Consider the following 13,817-nt stretch of genomic DNA (forward strand, 5'->3'; position numbering starts at 1 on the left):
GGCTTAAAACAAGCTCCAAGAGCTTGGTATGATAGACTTAGTAATTTCTTGCTTGAGAATGGAAAATGATATGTTTTTAGTACAAATATATGTGGATGGTATTATTTTTTGTTCTACTAATCCATCTTTGTGTGAAGAATTTTCTAAGTGTATGCATAGTGAATTTGAGATGAGTATGATGGGAGAACTTAGCTTCTCCCTTGGACTCCAAATCAAACAACTCAAGGATGGTATTTTCATAAGTCAAGAAAAATACACAAGGGATTTACTCAAAAGGTTCAAATTCAATGAAGGTAAAATTGCAAACTCCTATGAGCACATCCATTAAGCTTGACATGGATGAAAAAGGTAAGTGTGTGTATATAAAAACTTATAGAGGTATGATTGGATTTTTACTTTATTTAACCGCTAGTAGACCCGATATTATGTAGATTTCAATCTTGTCCTAAGGAATCACATTTACATGCCATTAAAAGAATTTTTAAATATTTGTTTGGTACTATTGATTTAGGCTTATGGTAACCTAGAAATGTTGAATTTAATTTGGTAGAATATTCCGATGCAGATTTTGCGGGTAGTTTACTTGACCATAAGAGTACTAGTGGGACTTGTCAATTTTTTTGTAGTTCCATCTTGGTTTAGTAAAAAGCAAAATTCAGTTGCCTTATCCACTACCGAAGCGGAATATATTGCAGTTGCTAGTTGTTGTGCTCAAATTCTTTGGATGAAACAAACTCTTTGTGATTTTGGATTAAAGTTTGATAATGTGCCTATATTTTGTGATAATACTAGTGCTATTAATTTGACTAAAAATCCTATACATCATTCTAGGACTAAGCATATTGATATTAGGCATCACTTTATTAAAGAGCATGTGCAAAATGATAATATTACTCTTGAATTTGTAGGCTCTATTAATCAATTAGCGGATATTTTTACCAAGCCTTTGAATGAAGAAAACTTTTGCAAAAATAGGCTTGAGCTCGATATTATTCGTTGTGATACCTCTTGATTTTATAATTTTACTTGTTAAATCTTTTAGAAGATATTTTGATAGGAGGAGATATGGAAAGCATGTGTTAATATTCGTAGGGGGAGTTGTGCTAAATTTATGTTCATGTTTTTAAGGAAAACATTTATGTAGTTCTAAATTTTTCTTAATTATTCTTTTGATGATTCCAAAGGAGGAGAAGTTTAAGAAAAATATGCTATAAATTTGTTATGATTTTGATTGTATTAATTAGGGGGAGAATTCATTTTTTGAGTGAATTTCAAGAATGATCTTTATGGTGATATGTTGATTTTTATTATGTGCTACATATGGTTTACATGTATTTCAAGCTATTTTTCTTGAATGGTTTGTCATCATCAAAAAGGGGAGATTATTGGCTTTTTGGCCCTTAATCTCAAATTAATTAATTTTAATTAATTAATTAATCATTATTTTGATGATAACAAACTCAATTTTTAATTATTGAAAATCTTAGTGTTTTAATATGTTCATACCGTAGAGCTCGGAACAACAATTCCAACACCTCTTGAATCACTCAAATCGGAGCTAAAACGAAGACGATATGACCGAAACAAATCTATAGAGAAAATACCGTGGTGGATGACGTGGCATAACCAGACCATTTGCATGTAGACATGTGGCAGCATATTGGTTGAATGGTGGATCATTAAGAGATTAATATATGATGGACTTTTGATTTTTGGATTGATTTAAAATAAAAAAATTGAAATTAAAAGGAAAATAAATTTAATATTATTTTATGTTTGTGTCTAACGGGAATGAATTTAAAAAAAAAATGAATTTAATATTATTTTATGTTTGTGTCTAAGTTTTTGACACATAGTATGTTTTTTTATTTTTTGGATTAATTTTAAAAAGAAAATGTATTTCAAAAGAAAATGAATTTAATATTATATTTTGTTTGTATCTGACGACTAGTTTAGTTTAAAATCTCTACCATTTTTTTTTCTTTTCCAAAATCCAATGGTCCAAACTAATTGTGGTTTTTAAAAATTTTTCCATCTCTATATAAACCATCTTCCTCTCCAAATTTTAAACCAACAAATTTTACATTTCATAATTCTCCAAAACTCAAAAGTTCCATTGTTGCTCTCTCTAAGTTCCCATTTTTTTTTCTTTTCATCTTATTCTTGAGAGAGTGTTATTGTATTGTGAGGATTAACTTGTTAAGTACTTAAACTTGTAAATCTACTCTAATGAGAGTTGTATTGTGTTCTTAAAAAATTCCAACACATAAGATGAAAAGAAGAAAATTAAGTCTAAAAGAGAACAACAAAGAAGGCTCAATGAAATATAAATGGTTGTAAAAATAATGTGAAATTGTTGTGAAAATTTGGATAGATTTTGGAAAAGAAAAATGAATGGTGGAGATTTTTCTTTTTAAAATCAACTAGTAGATAGACACAAATATAAAATAATAAAAAAAAAAATCATTTTCCTTTAAAAATCAATCCAAAAATAAAAAACTCACTATGTGTCTGTCCTCCTATGCTCCAAGTGACACCTTTTAGTTGGTCCACTTTGATTTAAAAAAATTGTCACGAGATTTTTTCGTTACTTTTTTCGGCTGTCTTCTTTGTTTGAACTTCAGTTTGAGTTTAAAATTGAATTGGAATCGTTGTTCCGAACTCTAGGACACTTCAAAAAATTAAAATTATTAATGAATAAGAGCAAATTTGTTATCATCAATACATTAATTAATTTGAGATTAAAAAGTAGAAAGCCAACATTCCATCTCTAAATTTGAGCCAAATTTACTAGATAGTGTAAGGTTAGGATTCATCTTAATTAAACATTTTCAATCATGTTTTAACTTGAAATGATTAAATTTAACTACGCTCCCTCCCGTACTTCTCATTATCTAAATTTTCATGCCTTTATAATACATTTTTAAGATGAATATCAAATAAGCACATTTATTACGACTTATGCTAAATTCAATGATAATATCATATTACTAAACTCTTAACCAAAATGAAAAAAAAAATTCCACTTCTGAGTAGGCCAATATATTTTTTTCTCAATCTTACAAATACAAAATATAAATAGAACTAAGGTAATAAACAAAAAATAATGATTAGATACTAAAAGTAAAATGAAAAAAAATTATTTTAATTATATATATATATTTTACCAATGCAGACATTTATTGGATGCTCCGTATAACTCATATTGCACCCAAGTATTTTTAATAAGCAAATAACCGACGCTAAAACAGAATATTAACCAACTTCAGTATGACTAAACTAACTCATACTACATCTAATAAACATTAGGATAGTTTCACCAAATAATTTCTCCATAAACAAACGACGATCCCTTTATGAAAAATTCCACTACAGCTTCAACTTTCAACTATATAAAATCACATAGATTTGCACATCAAATTAAGACAACTGAAATATTCCTTCATATATTGCTAAAAAAATGGAAGGAAAAAATAAAATTCAATCCAACTCCCATTTACCTACACTATTAGGGCGATGATTAAATCTCTTGAAGATGCCATTGAGAGCAATATCAAAAGCATCCTTAATACTTTCCAATCCTTCAGGAGCACTCGCATAAACAATTTTCGGTATCGTTTCAATCACTTTCTCTCTCATCTTCCTCACTTTCTCTCTGCTAAATTTCTCCAACACCTCTCTAATGGACGCCGATCCATTTCTCACCTCCTTGTGATCTATAAAAACAGAGTAACTCCCCGGTTCGCCCGGCAAGAACCATTCATATTGCCCGTAAGCGGTTCTCTCCCAAAAGATAACCGGAATCGAACCGGTCAACAAGCAATCAAACACCGATTTTCTCGAATACGAATCGCCTTTCGGCTGCAAACAGAAATCCGAGTCCAGGAATGTTTCCAAAACCGCCGAGTCACCACTCGCGCACCGGTTCCCAGTGCACTTCACGCCTCGGCACGAACCGGCCGATTCGTTGATGCAGTAACTCAGTAAATAGGCTCTAAAGTCATTCTTTATTTCGTGACGTGTACCGCCAGCGAAGCAGAAGAGCTTCGTTCTGTTACGTTCACGAACGAAGCTTTGCCAATTTAACACGTCAGCGTCAGATCTAGGGTGGAATCCTGTGGGAAAAGGTACACCGATATCCAATGGATCGGACGGTTCTCTTTCGACGATTAATCTCGCTACGTTTTTCATTCCTGGCATGAATGCAAAACTGGACCCCCATTGGTTGATCCCCCACCGTTTAAAGTCCCACGTCAGTCGTCCTAACGTGATGAAATGATCTCCACCGTTTGATCTATTCCAATACGGCTGATTCTGGACCCACTTGATCAATTTCTCCGAATCCCTATCGCGATCAGAAGTAGTGTAATTCATCCATAGGAACCGTCCGATGGAAAGACCAGCATAAAACGGTATGTAGAAGGCCGTAGCTGATTCCGGCTCTAACGTTCTACACTTATGGTTAAGAATCCGATTATGTATAATCGGTTCCAGCATGTACTGTTCCGACCAAAACCACGCCGGAGCTAGACCGTCGGGAACAACGCCGATGAGCTCTGTCGCTTGTCGTCCGAAGCCGCCATTGGACACGTCATCACAGCGGGAGGTCCACGGGTCTAAGGACTCGCAATTTTCCAATAATTCTTTATTGAAAATGGGCGGCAGGTCGTAGACGAATACTCTCCCGGAGCTGCATGGGTCTCCGGTGACGGTCTTAGAGGATTGGCGGCCGTCGCGAGAGGCGGCGAGGGAAAGTGGAGCGGAGCAAGTGGTGGTGAAGATGAGGTAAATTTGTAAAAAGATGACGGTTAAAACGAGGATCCATGAGGGATAAAATCGTGTGAAGGAATTGGGGGAGAAGGCTTTGGGATTAATCTTAAAATTCATTCTAATAGTACTAATGGGTTTAGAGACATTAGAGATTTTTGTGGAGTTATGTGAGGGGAAAGGAAGTGAAGGACATTGGGATTAATACAAAAGAAGGGCCATTTTTATGGTGTATAGAGACAAAATTAAAGAGAATTAATTATATTTTTTCGTAATTAAGCATGTGTATGATCCTTTTCTTCTGTTGGGATACAACTTAAACCTGGTTAAACTTAAATCTTTAGACCACCTACTCTAATATCATTTTTGAAAATGAAATCTTCTTTAATATCATTTAATTAGCCGCTGTTTTTCCCAAAAGTTCGGCCGTCGGCTTTTAATTTTTCATTTTATTTGTACAATCAAATTAATCAATATGAGTATTCACTTCATAAACTCTAAAAATACCTTTTCAAACAATTTTAAAAATATATTCTCATATAGTATCTTTAGAATGAAATTAAGTTATTATTAATATTTAATTAGTTCAATAAAAATTAATTTATAAAACTAAATTTAAAATTTATTGAGGGAAGAGACACCAAATTAATGAAAATAAAATCCACTGCAATAATCAAAATAATATATTAACCAATTTTTGAATGCATTATGAATAATTAATCCACTATTGTTTTTTTGCTCAAATTTTTTGCATGCCCAACTTTGCTTTTAAACATTTCAATCTCACAGCAGCAAAATTAGTTTGGTATCTTAAATATATCATAGTTGAGAAAACATGATGTTAAATATAATTCTGTATGGAATTGGAAAAAATAAACTATGAATTACAAATTCAAATGATTCAAAAAGTTCATGCATGGCGTATAATACAAAGTCGCAGTCAAGTTTTGGGGAAAACAAAGAGGATCTTAAGGATCCTGTTTGGCAAGCTTAGCTGTATTAACCCTTATTTTACCGATGTGACATAAATCATAATTCATCCATATGCTTTTATTTATCCCCAAAATGTAAAGCCAATTAGGCAAAAGGGTCAAAATCTGTTGCCTGTATTCTAAGTATTCACTTTTTTCAAAATCAATGTATAAACCAAAAGTGATCAGAATATCGTTCCATTGACGAAAACCACTTTTTTAATTTTGTAATTATATTATCTTTATAGTTTTATATTTTGATGAATGAAGTTGGACGTCAAATAGTGCTTCTTTTCCCACTGAATTTTTGGTACATGTTTTCTATACATTTTTTAAAGTATGGGAAAAAAAAATAATCAACAAATTAAACTTTTTTTTTATTTTTTTATGTTAATTTATGTTTTAATAGGTGGAGTAATACAAAGTGTTTACTTTGTTTCTCGCATTTTTTTGGTCAATAATATATATGTAGCGTCCGACTATAATTTTTTTTTAACTATAACAGATTGCGTAACTAATATTGCGTTTAGGATTGATTTCGAGGGTGTTAAAAATGATTACGGTAGAGTTTTGGATCTTATTTAGTAATCATTTAGATCTCGTTTGTTAACCATTTGATTTTTTATTTGTATTTTTTGAAAATTAAATCTATATCATCTACATTTCTTATAATGATTACATCTTTATTAAGTACAATGGTTCAATTTTTATCCAAATTCCATAAACAAAAACAATTCTTAGTTAAATTCTAAAAACAAAAATAACTTTTTAAAAGCTATTTTTTTTAGTTCTAAAAAATTGACTTAGTTTTTTAAATCATGGGTGAAAAGTAGATAATAAAGAAGAAATTTGGAGGTGAAAGTAGTGTTCATTAGTTTAATTTTCAAAAATAAAAACAAAAATAAAAAATAAAATAATTACCAAATGAGGCCTTGATTTTTGCTTTTTGATGTTTGAAAATTACACTTAAACACGCGAATCCATTCGCACACTTTTTAAAACTTGTTTCACACTAGCTTTTAATAATCAAATGTCACTCCTTAAAAATGTTTAAAATTTCTCAGGCTATACTATTTGATTTTTGATTTTTTGTTTTTAAAAATTAAACCTATAAATACTAATTTATAAATACTATTTTCACACCCAAATTTCTTTTTTTGCATCTACATTTTACTAATGATTTAAAAAACCAAGCCAAATTTTGAAAACTAAAAATGTAGTTTTTAAAAACTTGGTTTTGCTTTTAGAATTTCGTTTATAATTCAACCTTATACTTAACAAAAATAAAAATAATTGTAAAAAATGGAAAGAAAATAGATTTAAGTTTGAAAAACAAAAAAACAAAAAATAAAATAATTAATAAACGGGAATTAAATTTGATATCATATTGTTGTTTTCAAAACTTATTAGAGAAATATTGTCGTTTTGAAACTTATTAGAGAAATATTGTTGTTTTGGGATTTCGAGGCTAGAAGTCAAGGGTTGAGGATTCGACTAGTGTAGAGGTCGAACATTGAGAACTCGACAAAGAAAAACATGGAAACAATACGTAAATTAGGGTTGTCGAGGGTTGAAGTTTTGACATACATAAGTCGAAACTTAAACCCTCGACAAGGAAAGGAAAATCTCGCTAATTTTGTGATGAGGATCTCGCTCTAGAAGGAAATCTCGAAGGGAATCTTGCTAATTTTGTATATTAGGTTATCGAAGGTTGAAGTTATGGCATACATAAGTCAAAACTTCAACCCTTGACAAGGAAGATAAGTGGGTGAAGCAGATTGTAAGAGAGAGCGAGATTGTAGGAGAGAGCGAGATTGAAAGCGAGATTGTAGAAGAGAGCGAGATGGAAAGCGAGATTGTAAGAGAGCGCGAGATTGAAAGCGAGATTGTAGGAGAGAGCGAGATTGAGAGAGCGAGATTGTAGGAGAGAGCGAGATTGTGAGCGAGAACGAGATTAAGTCTGCCACATGGATTAAACGGCCAACCAGTCAGCTGACGTGGTCTGCCACATGGAAATCGTCTTCACTTTATTTACTTTCCATAAGTCTGAAAAAGTGCATATATATCACCAAGCTGCCCCTGCTCCGATTCATTGACGCATTCATGCCCCTCTGCCATAGCCTTAATGCCTTTTCAACCACCCTAAACCCGTGGGTCGAGTGTTCAACACTCGACCTACATCCTTTTAAACCACCATCCTTTTCATTTTTCCTCAATCACTCCCTCGATAATTTTTGAAGACTCACTGCCCCTGATTTTGTTCATTCCTCTCCCCTTGATTTGCTCACTGCCCCCTCACTGCCTTAAAAAATAAGCCTTTGAAATCATCTTCCTCTCCTCCCATTTCTATTTCCATTTCTCTTCTTGTATTTCATTTAATACAAATTATTCTCACACAACTATACTGGTTCGTTACTCTACTAAATTTTTATTTTTTAAGAATAATTATAAAATTTATTTTTGTTCTTATATTATTTTTTTTTTATAGATTCTAGTTTTTTTTTTTTTTACATTTTTTGTAATTGTTGTCAGATAACAAATGACAGGAAAAATGGGCGAACGTTGTCACTTTGAAGGAAAAAAATAGAACTACCGTCGAATCTGTGAGTTGAACTTATGATATTTGAAAAGTTTAGTTTATTCTTATGATATTTGATTTATTTAGTATTAACTTTGATGTTTATAGTGTTAAAATGTTTAGTTTATTGTTATGTTTAAGAAGTTGATATTTATAGTTTAATACAAAATTATTGTGATGGTTAACAAGTTTAGTATAGTTTCAAAAGTTTAATATAGTTTGAAAATTTTAGTTTATTCATATGAAAATTATTGTTGTTATGTTTATTGTGATAAGTTGATATTTTCTAGTATTAATTTTGAAAATATAGTTTAAAATAGTTTGAAAAAGTTTATTTAATATACTTTTTTATTTTGTATTAAATTTGAAAAAATAGTTTTAAAAAGTTTACCTCATTTTAATTTGAAAAGTTTAATTTTTTGTTATTTTAAAAATGGTTATAAAAAGTTTAATTTATTGCTATGTTTAAAAATAGTTATAAAAAGTTTAATTTATTATTATGTTTAAAAAGTTGATGTTCATAAAACTTAAAAAGTTTATGTTTATAAATTAAAAATTTTAATATTTTTTAATATACTTCTTATAAAAAGTATAATACAAAAAATTGATGTTTGTTTTTTTTTTTTTTTTATTATTTTTTTTTTTTTAGAAAATGATAGACAAATGCTTGAGATTTTTGTTGTTTACAAATGATAATATGATTGATGGTATTGATGGAGTTGAGTATGACCAACCACCAAGTGGGAGTTTTACCATAAATGTGAACAGTGGAATTGTATTTAAACAATTCATTCAAATGATTGGGATATTACTTAGTGTAGATATGAGAGCAAATCAGATAGAAATAATATATAGACATCCCAATCTAGAACCATCAGGATCAATAAGATATAGGCCATTCCCTATTTCGAATGCACAAGCTATGAATTTGATGTTCTCAATGGCAATGCCAGTGCCAAATGTAGTGCATTTGTATGTAAATGTAAATATGATAGGGGTGGATCCTGATACATCATTTAACCAGTTTGAAGATCCAGCTCAATGTATCGATCCTGATCCAGAGTCAGTTGCATCGTCATGTGATAATGAAGATATGGCGGCTAACAACCTGTACAGAGACTTCAGAACAGAAACAGATGACGAATTTGAACAGTTGGATTTCGATGGTCGTGAACATGAGATACTTTCAGATACATTCAATGATTTGGATATGAATGTATTGGATAACATTCGGGAATATGACCCAATTGTAGCTCATGTGGACGTTGACAATATGCAATTGTATAAAGGAATGATTTCTCAAGACAAGGAAATGCTACAATACGTGGTCAAATATTTTGCTATAAAGTGTCACGCACCATACGAGATTGTTGAATCTACACCGATGATTTGGACAATTCGGTGTAAGAAGTGGGAGGAAGGTTGCAAGTGGAGACTTCGTGCAATAAAAAAAATTCATTATATGTAAGAAGTGGGAGAAACATGACCCAATTTATTTTAAATATTGTCTAATTGTTTTATAATTCACAGAGATCGAACAACAGTAGACTCCGTGAGGTTGCGAATGATCCAAACCAGGTTCTTGCTATATTTAGTGACAACCAAAGCTATATGGAGGAAATTCATTATATGTACGATATACCTATTGTTCCTCCACCAACTCCTAGACATAGAGGACCTGTTCGGGAAGAGGATGAGTTTGATGAGGTTGCACATAATGTGGAAGAGTTGCCCCCTATGACGCAGATGCAGTGTCAAACTAATTATGTTAGTTAGATGATGATGATGGCCAACATTTGGTTCAGGACATTATGACTTAGAGGCTGGTCCTTCGTTTTCATACGTGCATGGACATGGTTGGGGTCGTGGAGAGCATAATGAATATTTATATTATGAAGCGCTTGCAGAGGTACCAGAGTTTAAATAAAATAATAAAATGGAAAATTAAAAAAAAAAAAGAAGAAGAAAGGATTAGAAAGAAGAAGGTGGAATGTGTAATAATTAAAAAGGGAAAAAAAAGAGAAATTTGTACGGTATTCTCGCTCTCTATCAAAATCTCGCTCTCGCTCACGCTCTCGCTCAAAATTTCGCTCTCTCAAACTCTCGCTGTCTCTCATAATCTCGCTTTCGAATTTGATTAGCTCATTAGCTCGTTAGCGGCAAAAAGAAGGAGATTCATTAGCTCGTTATTTAGTCAGACTTGCTGAGATGACAGAATCCGTTTGAAAACAACAATATTTTCCTAAAAAAAAAAAGAAGGTCGCTAGGTCGAATTTTGAACCCCCAGACTTATTTAAAATAACAATATTTTTACAAATAGTTTAAAAACAACAATATTTTCCTAAATAATTTATAAAAGTATAATATCCTTTTAATTTTTCCTTAGTTCAATGCTACTTTATATATGTGTGTATATAATTATTATTAATGAGAATGAGAGGCTGCATTACAATGTTGACCTTTTAGATATCAGTGTAAAAAAATTGGCATTATAAAAACCAACGAATTAAGAGTGTCCACAACATGATTAAGGACACGTGGCTTTTTGGGATTGCTTTGTTCTAAATTTTCGGGACTTGGATAATAATTGTGTATGCTAACGTCTAACGAGAGTGCGAAATTTTACGTAGGGATGATTTTTGGCCTCATACTATATTTATACGTCAACATTTTTTTCCTTAGATAGAGAATGGTATGGTGTGATTTGGGGTGTTAAAAAAATCGATGATCCGAAAAAATCGATCAATCCAATTCAAATCGCATATATAATTTTTTTTGTTTTATTTAATTTGATTATTTTTTAGATAATTTATCCTCTAAAAACTCATAAAAAAAAGTTTTTTTTCGTACTTTGAAAAGAAAATTTATATTATATAAATTGAAATTGAGTCGTTAATCTTAATTCAATATAAAAAAAATAATTAAATAAAATTTCTACATATTAACATTTTACTCATTTTTAGAACAAAATGTAAATAAATAACTGAGTAACCCGAATCAACCCAACCCACATATTTAAAGTACTTCAACAACTCACGAACACCCTTATTGTTATTTGAACTACAGACCCCCCCTTTTTTTTATCGCTAGTACGTATTATATATCAATAAAGTATTTATATAATTAAATTTATCATAACTCATCAACTCAAGATTTTGAATCAATTGGATAGAAAATTAAATCTCTAATCTCGAGATTAATAGTAATATTAATATAAAAACAAAATATATGAAATTAAGAAAATGTCATCAAACAACTATATAATAGTGATATTTTATTTAAAAAATGTCATTAAACAACTTTCTTTGAAGCAAAATCGTCAGTCAACTCTTTATAGTCAACTCTATCAAAAATATCATTCTCAATTATTATCAATGTCAACCCAAGGTTTTTCTGTGACATTGTAGAGCGCGTATAGGTATTCAACAACTTCAATTTCCATTATATATATATATAATCTGTCACTAGTACCACAAAATTGTAAGGTATTTCGCAGCAAAAATAATTCTAAACAATACATTTTTCCAACAATCCTTTTCTTTTTCATTTTTCCAACAATCCTTTTCTTTTTCAAGTTGCTCTGGTACTACTTTGTCAATTGTCTCATTCTTTTGGAATTTAAGATGCAAATCATATCAAATTGTCATATTTTTAAGATGATCCATACTATTCCCATGTTCCTTGAGTCTTGTACTTCTAAGAGTGTAATAACATGCAACGGAAGTAACAAGGATTAATAAGCATTCAAATTTACTAATTTTCGCAGAAACTAAGCATGTTCATCTAAATAAGCGGGTTTTAGATTATACCTTTGTAGAACTCTTCAAGATCTCGATCAATTAGTAGCAGTCTTCTCCAAAGATCACTGTGAACCACCTCAAGACCTTCCTCACTATCCTCTTGGAGCTTTAGACAGAGTTGTGGGACTCAAGAACAACTTGAAGCAATGTAAACACAAGGAGAAGCTCACAACAACACTCACTCGAAGAACATTTTTCAGCTGAAATTTTCTCTCAAATTTCTGTAGAATGCATGCCTCAAAATCACTTCATTCTTCTTTATTTATTGCAGGTGAACATGCAAAGAAGAATTCTGCATGCTTGCAGCTCATGCTTGGAGTTAATGAAGAAGAGAAAATGGGTTTTGTGTGAGCATGAAGAAGATGATAATACAAATCCTTGAAATTCCATTTTGTGCATATATTTCAAAATTCCATTTTTTCTTTAAAATCAAAACCAATTTCAAAATTCAATTTTGATTTCAAAATTGAAAATTTAATTTTCTAAAATTAATTTCATAAATTAATTTAAAATCAAATATTAAATTAATTTTTGCACAAATCCATCTTCATATATTTAAATCATATTTAAATATATATTCTCCTATTCCGTTTAATTTTAATTTGAACGTTTCAAGTTAATTTTTCAAGCTACTCTAAAGCTTAACCATTTACGAGCTAGTAGGGGATCTCGCGAACCTATAGATCATGGGCTCGATCTGAGATTAATCGGCTAAACTCATTAGACCGATCTGTAGGTTCGCGAGATCCCCTTACTAGCTCGTTTTAACCATTTACGAGCTAGTAGGGGATCTCGCGAACCTACAGATCATGGGCTCCAACGATCAGAGATTAATTGACTAAACTTATCAGACCGATCTGTAGGTTCGCGAACCTACAGATCACGGGCTCCAACGATCTGAGATTAATCGGCTAAACTCATTAGACCGATCTAAGCCCTATTCATTAACTAATGGGTCACTTCACTATAACCCATGGTTGAACTCCTCTCACTGTAGATATATTATGTCCACTTAATATAACCATAATCAGTAAGTCGATCCTTCACAGGTTGTTCGTAATCACAGTTGGGTTAAGATAACCGTTTTACCCCTGTGAATACATTTTGCTCCTTAAGTTCCTATTGACCCTCTAATGAACAATTCTGATTCATTACAACTATGAATCAAGTCCTTTTTCTATCAAAAGAAGGCGAGGCCCCGATTGTTCAAGACCTGGAATAAGTACTTAAGAGAATAACCTATTTGCTAACCCTAAATTGGGTAGGAGTAAATTCCATCTTGTAAGACTATGTCTCCAGCTATTCATCCGGTCTTATCCCAAAATGGGAAGCTTATTGAGCAGTGTTGTTGGACTACTCTTCTCACCATTTATAGATCAAAAGATAACCCCAAAAAAATAGGAGTTCATAGCTAGCTCAGGATTAAGATCGAGTTGACCTAGGTTATGTTAATAAATGAAATAATCAGTTTTAACAGTAAACAATCGTTATAAAAAAAAGTGACTATTTTCATGGTCCAGTCTATATGCAAACTCATTGCATAGGATGCCCCAACTCACATGTCTCAACATGAACGATCTGTGGATCACATCATTTGTAGCACTTTACAACTTCTTGTAACAACCACAGTGTGTGTCGCATCCAATAGTGTTACCAAGATGAGATACCCAATTTCATTCATATACTTATTAGACCATTTAA

The 13,817-nt window shown here is 31.5% G+C and overlaps 1 pseudogene; it reads right to left on the reverse strand.

Annotated features, from left to right (window-relative positions):
* Positions 1–3,297: 3,297 nt before the first annotated feature.
* On the reverse strand, positions 3,298–4,946 carry LOC150030951 (xyloglucan galactosyltransferase XLT2 pseudogene; annotated as a pseudogene).
* Positions 4,947–13,817: the final 8,871 nt, after the last annotated feature.

The sequence above is a fragment of the Benincasa hispida genome, unplaced genomic scaffold, assembly GCF_027475165.1.
Source record: "Benincasa hispida cultivar pf3 unplaced genomic scaffold, pf3_genome.v1.1 HicScf1560, whole genome shotgun sequence".
Taxonomy (NCBI): domain Eukaryota; kingdom Viridiplantae; phylum Streptophyta; class Magnoliopsida; order Cucurbitales; family Cucurbitaceae; genus Benincasa; species Benincasa hispida.